Source organism: Bubalus bubalis, chromosome 10 (assembly GCF_019923935.1).
Source record: "Bubalus bubalis isolate 160015118507 breed Murrah chromosome 10, NDDB_SH_1, whole genome shotgun sequence".
Classification (NCBI taxonomy): Eukaryota; Metazoa; Chordata; class Mammalia; order Artiodactyla; family Bovidae; genus Bubalus; species Bubalus bubalis.
Window position 1 is genome coordinate 66,924,385 of NC_059166.1, and position 12,722 is coordinate 66,937,106.

Consider the following 12,722-nt stretch of genomic DNA (forward strand, 5'->3'; position numbering starts at 1 on the left):
CTTCAAATAATTATTCAACATGGACTTCCCTAGTGGCTCAGATGGTAAAGAATCTTCCTGCAATACAAGAGACCCAGGTTTGATCCCTGGGTCAGGGAGATCCCTTGTAGAAGGGTATGGCTACCCACTCCAATATTCTTGTCTTGAGAATTCCATGGACAGAGGAGGCTGGTGGCTATGGGCTACAGTCCATGGGGTTGCAAATAGTCTAAAACTTGTTCAGACATGTCCTCCTCAAAAAGCCTTTCCTGACTCTATCATTCTTCATCTCTCTCCTCTCTAGGCTGCCTCTCTGCCTCATATGTACTTGTATTTTTTCACAGGTTGAAAATTTCTTATTTTATACTAATTCATATTATTGGTATGCATGCTAAGTTGCTTCAGTGATGTCTGACTCTTTGCAATTCTATGGACCATAGCCCACCAGGCTCCTCTGTCCATGGGATTCTCCAGGCAAGAATATTGGAATGGGTTGTCATTGCCTTCTCCGGGGGATCTTCCTGACCCAGGGATTGAATCCATGTCTCTTAGTCTCCTCCATTGGCATGTGGAGTCTTTACCACTAGCACCACCTGGAAAGCCTTGTTATTGGTATAGTAAATTTTTGTCTATTCTATTAGAAAGCTCTGAGGCCAGTTTTCTTCATATTCACATTATTAGCACTCAGAGTAGTGCCTAGCACATAATAAGAGTTCAATAAAGGCTTATTAAGTTAACTGAGAGAATGATACAATCACACACTGTTTTGAGTCTTTCAGATAAGTGTTATACAGGAAAATTTTTATTTACACCAAGTCACAAGTGCTTTGAAAGAGTGAATGTGGTAGGATTTAATTGGAAAATAAATCTTGATTTATTCTTAGAGTCTTTAAAAATGATAAATACATCAAATATAATATAGTTTGTAGAAAAACAGGTGATATTCTCAATCTTTGTTGCTCCCTACCAAGAGTTTTACATGATCAGTTAATTTTCTTATAAAAAATAATCTATAATTGCTAAAGGACAAACTTAGATTTTGGAAAAAATCATTGGTTGCAGGTTTTTAAACAATTGGAGATGTATTTAGTAATGTAGAGAGAGAAAAAGTCCAGCAGTTGAAGGGAGCTTCTGGGACACTGAGCTTTCCTCCACTGTCCCACCATCCCAATCTCTATATACCACTGGAGAGTGAATGGGAGTGTCCCCTCTATTCCTCTGAGGCACACACAAGGCAACAGGACAGGGAAGATCTTCAGAATATTTGTGTCCAGATGAAACAATAACTACTTTGGACACTGAGGAAGCAGAAATTGGGCAAGGAACTTCCCACCATCCCTCTAAATAACAGCAACACAAACAATGCTTAATCTGTGAAGTCATCCTTCTCTGGAGATAGGGACCATTTAATAGCACTGAACATCTTAAAAACATACACACACACAGGAAAACAAATCTTGGAAGGCAAAAATTCAGTTACTTTCAAGTTTAGTACACATGAGGGCTAGTTGGAAGAACCCCAATTTGTACAATTTATTATTATACTATGTATTTGGTCTTCTAATTTGTAGATATGTTTGAGATACTTTTTATATCACTTAGAAAAAATGATCAAATCAACACTCTTCAAAATGTCTTTATTAGTCTATCCAGTGGTCTATACAGCACCACTCACTAGAGCTTTTACTGTTTAAGGTTCTCAGATGAAAAAGGCTTTGGAAAGAAGTTGTTGCTATGATATTAAATATGAGGAGAAAGATTAGAGAGCTTAAGTGTATACTTTATATATACTTAAAAAAATTTTTTTAAGTATTATTGTACTTCAGACAATAAGACATATTCCCAGGTAAGAATGAAAAGAAGTACTAGGTTGAATGAATTATTCAAGCAGACATCTCTTGAGAAAGAAAAAGAATCAAATATAAACATATTTATATTTTCTAAGCAGTGATTCTTATAGTCCATATGAATAATTTATTATTTTACATTCATTTTTCAACACCACATTATGAATTATTTTGACTATTAGTCTGCAGAACAAAAATACACAGTTCATCTATTTTCATCAAAGATGACAATGGACCAACTTTTCCATTTAAACACTATTATTTTATTCATTCTTGGCTCAAGCTTTTCAAATTACTAGATTTCCCTGGGGTATATTTTCCTTTCCTTGCAGCTTGATTTTATTGTTGATAAAACATGGACTCATAATGACCTTCACAGCTTAAAATACCTTTCACTTGACCTGTATATCCTTGCTTAGTTACCTTCGAAACACTGGTTAAATCCCACGCTTTCCCATTCTGATTTAACCACTTGCTTTGATCTTGCATTCATGTGTACATTTACAGGCAGAAAAGCACGAACTATATTCATATACATTCTAGGACATGAAATGTGTACACGTTAAAATATGCTAGTTTCTAGTGAAGTAGAATAATGCTGCTAATAGTACCAGGCTGGGAGTCAGTAACCCTAGGTTGATTCTTGACCTGCCACATGGTTGAGTGAGCCATAGTACACATGCCTCTGTTCTCCACTGTCCTAAGTTTGAAATATTAAGCTACATGAGTTTTAAGAGGCCTTCCAGCTCTTTCATTCTAAAATACAGACTTAGTGAGCTCTGTATATTTTAACAAAATATAACTAAACTTGTTACAGAACTCTGAGGACTGCTTTTAAAGATTCCAGAGAATATTAGAAACAAAGGCCTGCAGATTGACCCTGCTTGCATCTCAATAGAATAAAGCAAAGAACAGTTGCAATTACAGCTTCTTGATCACTTAGCTGGTTGTTACTCTTTTGTTTGGCTATCCTTAAAATTGATAGTAAAACAACTCATTTATTACAACAACAAAAATCACTTGGAAGTAATGTTCTTCTTAAGCTGACTGCTTTGTTTTGGTTTTATTTTTATGAGGAGATTGAGAAGGATATAAAATTAGATATGGATTGGGAATAAGATGAGGTAAAGATATTTAAGAATAATGGCCATGGCATTGTGAATCCAGAGAAAAATGAGTTGAATAAATTTGGAGAAATTATATGAGTCCTCATATGAACTGCATTCCACATTGAGTGAGCATATGAGACTACAATAGCAATAAAATGCAAGAGAGGATTACATCTACTCTCTCCAATTTAGTTAGAAGAAGATACATAAACTTTATAACATATTCACTCCATGGATAGCCTGAGATACTGACATAGTAAAAACACTATGCGTACACAGCATCAGATTTTGCCATAAACAAGAAAAAGAAGCCAAGAACATTACTTTATATCTCTCACTGCCACAAAAAACACAGAGATTGCAAAAAGCTATCCTATGGGATGCTTGTTAATAGACACTTAGTTTTATGCTTCCAAAGATAATTCCTTTTCTTCAGAGAAATCAGTTTGAAATTATACAACTTTAACATTAAAAACAAACAAAAAATCCTCTACCAAATCCACATTCCTTCTTAGCCATATTTTGAAAATGGTTAAACTAGCCGCCACCATTTTAGTATCTTTTAATCTTAAAATGTATTTCTGAAAGCATTGAGGAACACCCTTCTGGGAGGGATATGATGATTTTCTTCCATCAGCCTTACCTAACCAGGGACCATTCTTCCCCTGAACACATCAAAAACAGCCTACAGCTGAAAGAAAGGAATTGGGCATGGCAGCCATGGCTAAAGGAATGAAGGAAATAGTAAACATTTGAGTATGAAATGACCTTGAGAAAAGGCTAAATTCTTGAGGTCTGAGTGGTATTTAAAAATAAAGCTTTGAAAAAAATAAATAAAAAATTAAAGTTTTGTTTGCATTGAGTGCCCTTGGGCTTTAAAAAATGCAGTTTATTTGTATCATATGTGCATCTGTCCTACAAGTATGTTAAAATTTATTTCAGCAGTAATATACAGGCTTTGAGAGGAACTGTGTATTTTAAAGAACAAAAATTACGGTTAATACCTATAATATCATTATTTCTTTGAAAGTCAACTATTTTACTAGAATACTGTTCAAAATTAACATATTTTCTAAATAGGACATTCACAGGGCAAGGAAAACTTCTTGCTATTTGTCCTCAATGGTATCTTCGAACTCTCAGAAGCTCAGAAAAATCTCCTATTCCATATTTAAAATTATCTCAAACATCAGAAAGCTCTAAATGGTAATCGAAGACCTATAAAACACTTTCCCCTGAAAGATAACATTGAGTTCCAGGATGACATTAGTTTAAATAAGAGAACTGCAATGTTTATTTTCATTATTCAGTATTTTTTTAAAATACATTAAGAGTAAGCATTCTAAGCAGATTTCTTGGATTCAAATCTCAGTACAACTCAAGTGAAAGTTGCTCAGTTGTGTCCCACTCTTTGTGACTCCATGGACTATATCCCAACAGGCTCCTTTGTCCGTGGGATTTCTCAGGCAAGAATACTGGAGTGGGTTGCCATTTCCTTCTCCAGAGGATCTTCCCAACCAGGGATCGAAACCAGGTCTTCCATATTGTGGGCTTCTTTACAGTCTGAGCCACCAGAGAGGTCCACAGTGGGGAAGACCACAATTTAAGTGGACTTCAGGCAAATGCTTAATTCCTATAGACCTTAGCGACCTCATCTGTTAAAGCCGTCAAATATTAATAATACCTCCTTTATGCAGTTCCTTGTGAACATTAAATGAGATTTTGCATGTAAACAGATTGATTCACTGTGAGGCATATACCAAATACCTGATCACTAATAAATTATAAATGTATAAATTACAAGTCCAGATAACCATGCTTTTTTTCCCTTAAGGATTCTTTAATAATGCAGTGCAAAGCCAGGTCCTATTCAGGGCAAGCTGTGATGCATGCATGCTAAATTGCCTTAGTCATGTCCAGCTCTTTGCAACTCTATAGTTTGTAGCCCACAAATACTGGAGTGGTTTGCCATGCCCTCCTCCAGGCGATCTTCCTGACCCATGGATCAGAACCCACATCTCCTGCACCTCCTGCATTGCAGGTGGATTCTGAGCCACCAGAGGAAGCCCTACTTTAGATAAGCATCTTGCAATTATTCTCTCTCCCAGGATGATCCTGGGGCTCACCATTACTAATGCTTTGGAGAGAATGTGTGTTCATCACAAATATTCATGAGAATGCTTACTTCCATAGCATACTTCTATGGTTTTTCCAGTGGTCATATATGGATGTGAGAGTTGGACTATGAAGAAAGCTGAGCACTGAAGAATTGATGCTTTTGAACTGTGGTGTTGGAGAAGACTCTTGAGAGTCCCTTGGACTGCAAGGAGATCCAACCAGTCCATCCTAAAGGAGATCAGTCCTGGGTGTCCTTTGGAAGGACTGATGCTAAAGCTGAATCTCCAATACTTTGGCCACCTCATGCAAAGAGTTGACTCATTGGAAAAGACCCTCATGCTGGGAGGGATTGGGGGCAGGAGGAGAAGGGGATGACAGAGGATGAGATGGCTGGATGGCATCACTGACTCAATGCACATGAGTTTGAGTGAACTCTGGGAGTTGGTGATGGACAGGGAGGCCTGGCGTGCTGCAATTCATGGGGTCGCAAAGAGTCGAACACGAGTGAGCAACTGAACTGAACTGAATGGATGGATACTTTGAAAGAATGATATTGAGAATAATTATTAATTGATAATAATTTAGACTCTCCTTCATGTTCAAAAAAAGAGATTAAAAGCAAGATTATCAAAGTATAAAGAAAAAAAGAGTGGAAAATGAAAATTAAGCTATTATTTCCACAAATTTATAATAATTTTTAAATTTCATTAGTTCTTAATTTTGCAATCCAATCAGTATTCCATTTGATAATATTACATTTTTAATTCAGTGTAAGTCATTCACATTTAAAAAATTCATCTCACAATTTCAGTATTTTTATGAGACTGACCCATAATGTATAAATTCTAAAAATTGCATATGGAACATTATACTAGTCTGTAATTTTCACCTTTTCTGAAAGTAATATTAATAATATGAATTCTTTTCTACTTTATTTTAAAATATAAAGCACACCAATGATTGTAAAGTATTGGAAATTTATATATAGCTTTTAAAACTTAATTTTGAGTAATAATGTCCTCTTCAGTCTATACACCAAATTATTATGAATTCAAAGAATCCCTATACTTAGCTCTTCTTTATAATATTAGAAATATTGCTAGTTTTCACTTTTTTCTAATATATCTGTTAACTCAATTAAAACCTTTAGGAACTATATAGATTTTTCCCAATTACTTGATATTATTAGACTGTTTTAAATTTCTATCTCCAAAAACTGCAATTTACCCACAGGAAATATTAATACAATTTTTAAATTACTGATTTTTAATAGATTATTAAATTATCCATTCCATACACCCCATCAATTGATTCGAGAAGGTACACATTTTAAAAATGTTCAATGTTAATAGTTTTCATTAACCCAAGGGCAGAGAGAGATAAAATAAAAATAAAAGGAAGTTAATCCAAAGAAATTATGTAGAAGGAAATAGCAGAATTTAATAAGCAGGATAAAACATAGATCATAGAGGGAAAAAACACCAAAAGTTGGTTCTTTGAAGCAATTAACAAAATTAATAAATCCCAGTTGCAACTGAAGAAAAAGAGAGAGAGAGAGAAAACAAGGAGCTAATATCAGAAGAAAAAAAAAAAGAGCTAATATCAGGAATACAAAGAGGGGAATCACTATAGATTCTAGCTAGAGTCACTAAGCAGTCAAAGATTAAATTATAAACAACTTTAGCAAAATAAATTTACAAAATAGATGAAACAGACACATTCCCAGGAAAACACAAATGATCAGTATCAATATGAGAAGGAATACATGTCTAAGTATTGTGCTATATATATCAATTTAAAAAACTGAATCTATAATTAATGGCCTTGCAATAAAGAAATATCCAGATCCTGATGCTATTATATTTCTACCAAATACTTGAGATATAAACAATCTCACATAAAATTTTCTAGAGATCAGAAATAGAGAAAATATTTAACTGATTTCTTTTAGAGACCAGCAAAACTTGATACTAGAGTCTAACAAAGACATTTTAAGAAAGGAAAATTACAGATGAACACATAAATCACTTTCATGAATCATATATGTGAAAATCATAAACAAAACATTAGCAAGTCTAGCAATGTGTAGAAATAATATGTCATAACCAAAATGGAATTATTTCAAGAATGAAACATTAGTTTGACATTTGAAAATCAATTCATTTAATCTACTACATTAAAAGAATAAGACAGAAAAGCCATGTAATAATTTTAAATTCAGAAAAGCTAGTGATAAAATTCCATATCCAATAATTACTTTTTAAATGCACCATAAATAATAAATAAAAAAAACTTCCCTAATCTGATAAATATATTTAAAATAAATAAACCTAAATACCAAACTTACAACTAAACAATGAATTGGTTTACTCTTGAGCTAGCATGAGATGCAAAAGCCTGCTACTCCTCTCCATAGTTTTCCTCACCAGGAAATTAGTCAAGAAGAAATAAAAGATGTATAAGGATTACTAAGGAGAGCAAAAAATATTTTTATTAGCAGACAAGATGATTGCATAGAAAGTAATCATAAAGGAATACACAGATAACAGAATTCAAATTATACTACTATCTAATTGCAAACAATTTGAAAAAATCTTAAGTAATACCATTTTCTAAAGCAAATTAAAAAACAGCTAATATCCTGGAATAAATTTAGTAAAAGATATGCAAGGCCTCTACAGAAAAAGCTCTAAAATATTACTGAGATTAAGTAAAATGGGAGATGGATGGGTGCTGTGTTGAGGGCCTGCAAAATTCAATTAAAATCATAAGCCAACAATTATAAATAATTTTTAACATTTCATGACACAAATTAATGTGAATAACAGTCCCAAACAGAAAAAGAATAAAATAAAGGCAACAAAGATTAGGCAAGGAGGATGAAGTAATATAAAATTTATATATATATATATATACATATACACACAAATATATTTTAGAGATAAAACATTGCTACCATGAAACAAGGTGTATAAAAAAGGAACATAAAATAGCTTACCAGAGCAGAGATGCAGGAACAGGAAACAGCTGCAAAAGCCATAACTGGTGCTGCTGGGACTAAGACAAGCCAAACTGGAATGACTAATTGCTAGAGTATGGACAACTCTGAGAGTTCAAAACTCCAGGGGACCCAGTCAGGGAGACTTCCACAGTTTTTAAGTTTCACCTCCAGGAGCTCAACCACATGATAACAGTAAAAAAGGAGAAAGATCTCCTAGAGCTTCCAGCAGGGAGAGAGGCAAGGAAACCATTGGAAACTTGAAACAGCACTCTGTTCTTAACAAGGCCTGCCCTCAGGAGAAACTAATTCAGTTCAGTTCAATTCAGTTTAGTCTCTCAGTCGTGTCTGACTCTTTGTGACCCCTTGGACTGCAGCATGCGAGGCCTCCCTGTCCATCACCAACTCCCGGAGTTTACTCAAACTCATGTCCATTGAGTCGGTGATGCCATCCAACTATCTCATCCTCTATTGTCCCCTTCTCCTCCCTCCTTCAATCATTCCCAGCATCAGGGTCTTTTCAAATGAGTTAGTTCTTTGCATCAGGTGGGCAAAGTATTCGAGTTTCAGCTTCAATGTCAGACCTTTCAATGAATATTCAGGACTGATCTCCTTCAGAATGGACTGGTTGGATCTCCTTGCAGTCCAAGGGACTCTCAAGAGTCTTCTCCAACACCACAGCTCAAAAGCATCAATTGTTTGGAGGTCAGCTTTCTTTATAGTCCAACTCTCACATCCATACATGACTACTGGAAAAACCATAGCCTTGACTAGACGGACCTTTGTTGGCAAAGTAATGTCTCTGCTTTTTAATATGCTGTCTAGGTTGGTCATAACTTTTCTTTCAAGGAGTAAACAGGAGAAACTAATTAACCAGATCCAAATCTGCTAGAATATAATCAAAGTCTAATCAACCATGAGAAAAGGGAATACCTAACTCCAGTCAGTGTGAGCCATCCTGTCCTACCTAAGGAGGGAGGAAGAAAACAAGAAACTCTTAAAAGTTTATAGTCAACAGGCATAAGCTTACTAAAAAGAAACACATAAAAAGATTGAAGGATGGTGCCCTTGGATACTGAAAGGCTGGTAGAAGAAATAAAATACCCAATTGAAGTATTTCAGATGATAAAGACATGGAAACCTTCCAGAAGGTACATAACAACAACGACAAAAAAAAACCACATCACTGGAAAAGACATAATAATTAGCTTATTACTCCATTAAGGGTACATCCAAATAAAAGTTTCATAAAGGGAGAACAAAAGAAATAGAAGGAAGGAAATTACCAAAGAAGTAATTCAAGATTTCCCAGAACTGAACAGCAGGTATTTCAAGACTGAAAGAGCCCACCGAGGTCCCAGCACCAATTAAGCACAGAAACCTCATGATAAATACTCATGTCTCATGTATTTATATTTTCAATTCAGTAAGCTCCCATCAGTTCACCATCTTTTAACCCCAAAGTATCAACAAGGATTTTCTATAAATTCATTAAACATTTCTATACATTTTCTATAAATACATTTTTTCCACTGCTAAGGGAAAAACAACAACAACAACAAAAATGTGTGCTTCTGTGTGGAGGTTTAGCCCAGTTTGGAACTAACACTAAATCAACTGAATTTTGACTTAGAACAGTCTTTGTTAAGGTAACTCATAACAGAAAACATTATAGAACATACAAAGTAAAAGTATTAGTCGCTCAGTTGTATCCCACTCTTTGCAACCCCTAGGAGTTGGACTGCAGCCTGCCAGCTTCCTCTGTCCACGGAATTCTCCAGGCAAGAATACTGGAATGGGTAGCCATTCCTTCTCCAGGGGGTCTCCCTGACGCAGGGATCAAACCCAGATCTTCTGCATTGCAGGCATATTGTTTGACATCTGAGCCACCAGGGAAGCCCTTATACAACATAAACAGTATGCAAATAAATGTATATTTATTTAAAGGAAACAAAAGTTCACAATATAATATTTATCCTTACTCCATGTAATACATTCTAGTCTATTCCATCCTGTTTTGCTTAAAGAGAGAAACCTTATTCAGTTCAGTTCAGTTCAGTCGCTCAGTCATGTCCGATTCTATGTGACCTCATGAATCGCAGCAGGCCAGGCCTCCCTGTCCATCACCAACTCCCAGACTTCACCCAGACTCACGTCCATCGAGTCAGTGATGGCATCCAGCCATCTCATCCTCTGTTGTCCCCTTCTCCTCTTGCCCCCAATCCCTCCCAGCATCAGAGTCTTTTCCAATGAGTCAACTCTTCACATGAGGTGGCCAAGGTACTGGAGTTTCAGCTTTAGCATCATTCCTTCCAAAGAAATCCCAGGGCTGATCTCCTTCAGAATGGACTGGTTGGATCTCCTTGCAGTCCAAGGGACTCTCAAGAGTCTTCTCCAACACCACAGTTCAAAAGCTTCACTTCTTCAGCGCTCAGCCTTCTTCACAGTCCAATTCTCACATCCATACATGACCACTGGAAAAACCATAGCCTTGACTAGACGAACCTTTGTTGGCAAATTAATGTCTCTTCTTTTAAATATGCTATCTAGGTTGGTCATAACTTTCCTTCCAAGGAGTGAGCGTCTTTTAATTTCATGGCTGCAGTCACTATCTGCAGTGATTTTGGAGCCCAGAAAAATAAAGTCTAACACTGTTTCCCCATCTATTTCCCATGAAGTGATGGGACCAGATGCCATGATCTTCGTTTTCTGAATGTTGAGCTTTAAGCCAACTTTTTCACTCTCCACTTTCACTTTCATCAAGAGGCTTTTGAGTTCCTCTTCACTTTCTGCCATAAGGATGGTGTCATCTGCATATCTGAGGTTATTGATATTTCTCCCAGCAATCTTCATTCCAGCTTGTGTTTCTTCCAGTCCAGCGTTTCTCATGATGTACTCTGCATAGAAGTTAAATAAACAGGGTGACAATATACAGCCTTGACGAGCTCCTTTTCCTATTTGGAACAAGTCTGTTTTTCCATGTCCAGTTCTAACTGTTGCTTCCTGACCTGCATACAAATTTTTCAAGTGGCAGGTCAGGTGTTCTGGTATTCCCATCTCTTTCAGAATTTTCCACAGTTTATTGTGATCCACACAGTCAAAGGCTTTGGCATAGTCAATAAAGTAGAAGTAGATGTTTTTCTGGAACTGTCTTGCTTTTTCCATGATCCAGCGGATGTTGGCAATTTGATCTCTGGTTCCTCTGCCTTTTCTAAAACCAGCTTGAACATCAGGAAGTTCACGGTTCACATATTGCTGAAGCCTGGCTTGGAGAATTTTGAGCACTACTTTACTAGTGTGTGAGATGAGTGCAATTGTGCGGTAGTTTGAGCATTCTTTGGCATTGCCTTTCTTTGGGATTGGAATGAAAACTGACCTTTTCCAGTCCTATGGCCACTGCTGAGTTTTCCAGATTTGCTGGTATATTTAGTGCAGCACTTTCACAGCATCATCTTTCAGGATTTGGAATAGCTCAACTGGAATTCCATCACCTCCACTAGCTTTGTTCGTAGTGATGCTTTGTAAGGCCCACTTGACTTCACATTCCAGGATGTCTGGCTCTAGGTCAGTGATCACACCAGATCCCCTAAATTTATTTCACTAAGTTCTAGAATCATTAGTTTAAGAAATACTGCCTTTTTAGACTTAATGCATAATGAAGTTTACTTCAAAGTTCTCTTTTACTCTTTTGTTAATAGTAGTGAAATTATGGCAATAGTATAGATTATTACTTCATAAAGGATTTTAAGAGTATTGAAAAGGTTTAAGAAGGAGTATCCTTGGAAGTCAGGAACATAAATTTATTCTGTTTTCAACTATATGATTTGTTTAGCTGAGATCATGTACAATATTTCCAGTTTATCACTTTCTCGACTTTAGTGGTAGTCTTTAAGAACATTATCAGTTTGTACAGTAATGTTGAGGAATTGATCTTCTATTAAAGCGGTCATTAGGTCTACTACCTGCTTTAGTAGGTGCAACTGACAGGATACTCCTCAGTGTACAGATTAACAAGAAGCAAACACTCTCAGCTTTTCTTTATGAAACCTAATGACTTTTACTAAATGTGCCTGTCGACAATTAACATCTTAAATTTGCAGGTTCATCAATTACTTAGTAAAGAAATGGGATGAAGGATGAAGTAGCAGATTCTCTAATATTTATCCAAATTTCCCATAAAACAGTATTTTTATATCTTCCTCTTTCTCAATTATTAAGAATATCACTTCTGTCATCCTGCCTGTCTTCGCGCTTCTGAATAACTCCATACTCACAGTAGCCTTTGACTGACTTTTATGCGTCCTTGTGAGTATTTTTTTTTTCCTGGATATTACTATGGCAACACAGTGATTTCATTTTATCAAAGTGAAATTCTAGAATTACCTGCAATAGAACCAGTGATCTTTAACGCTAATGAAAGGAAACAAAGAACAATGGGAAGTGAGTGACAAGCATGTAAAAGGACAAGATAGTGATAATAATCTGAAGACACAACCCAACTGCAACACATGGAAGGATGAAAGTTAAATTAACTTCTTGGAATCCCTCGAGTCCTTGTCTACCTTTTCCTTTCCTTCAGTTTTTGATTGGTGTACTGGTCATTTTGTATATCTGTTTTCACATTTCTATTTTCTCTGTTTATCTCTGTCTATAAATTCTTCTTCCCTGTTC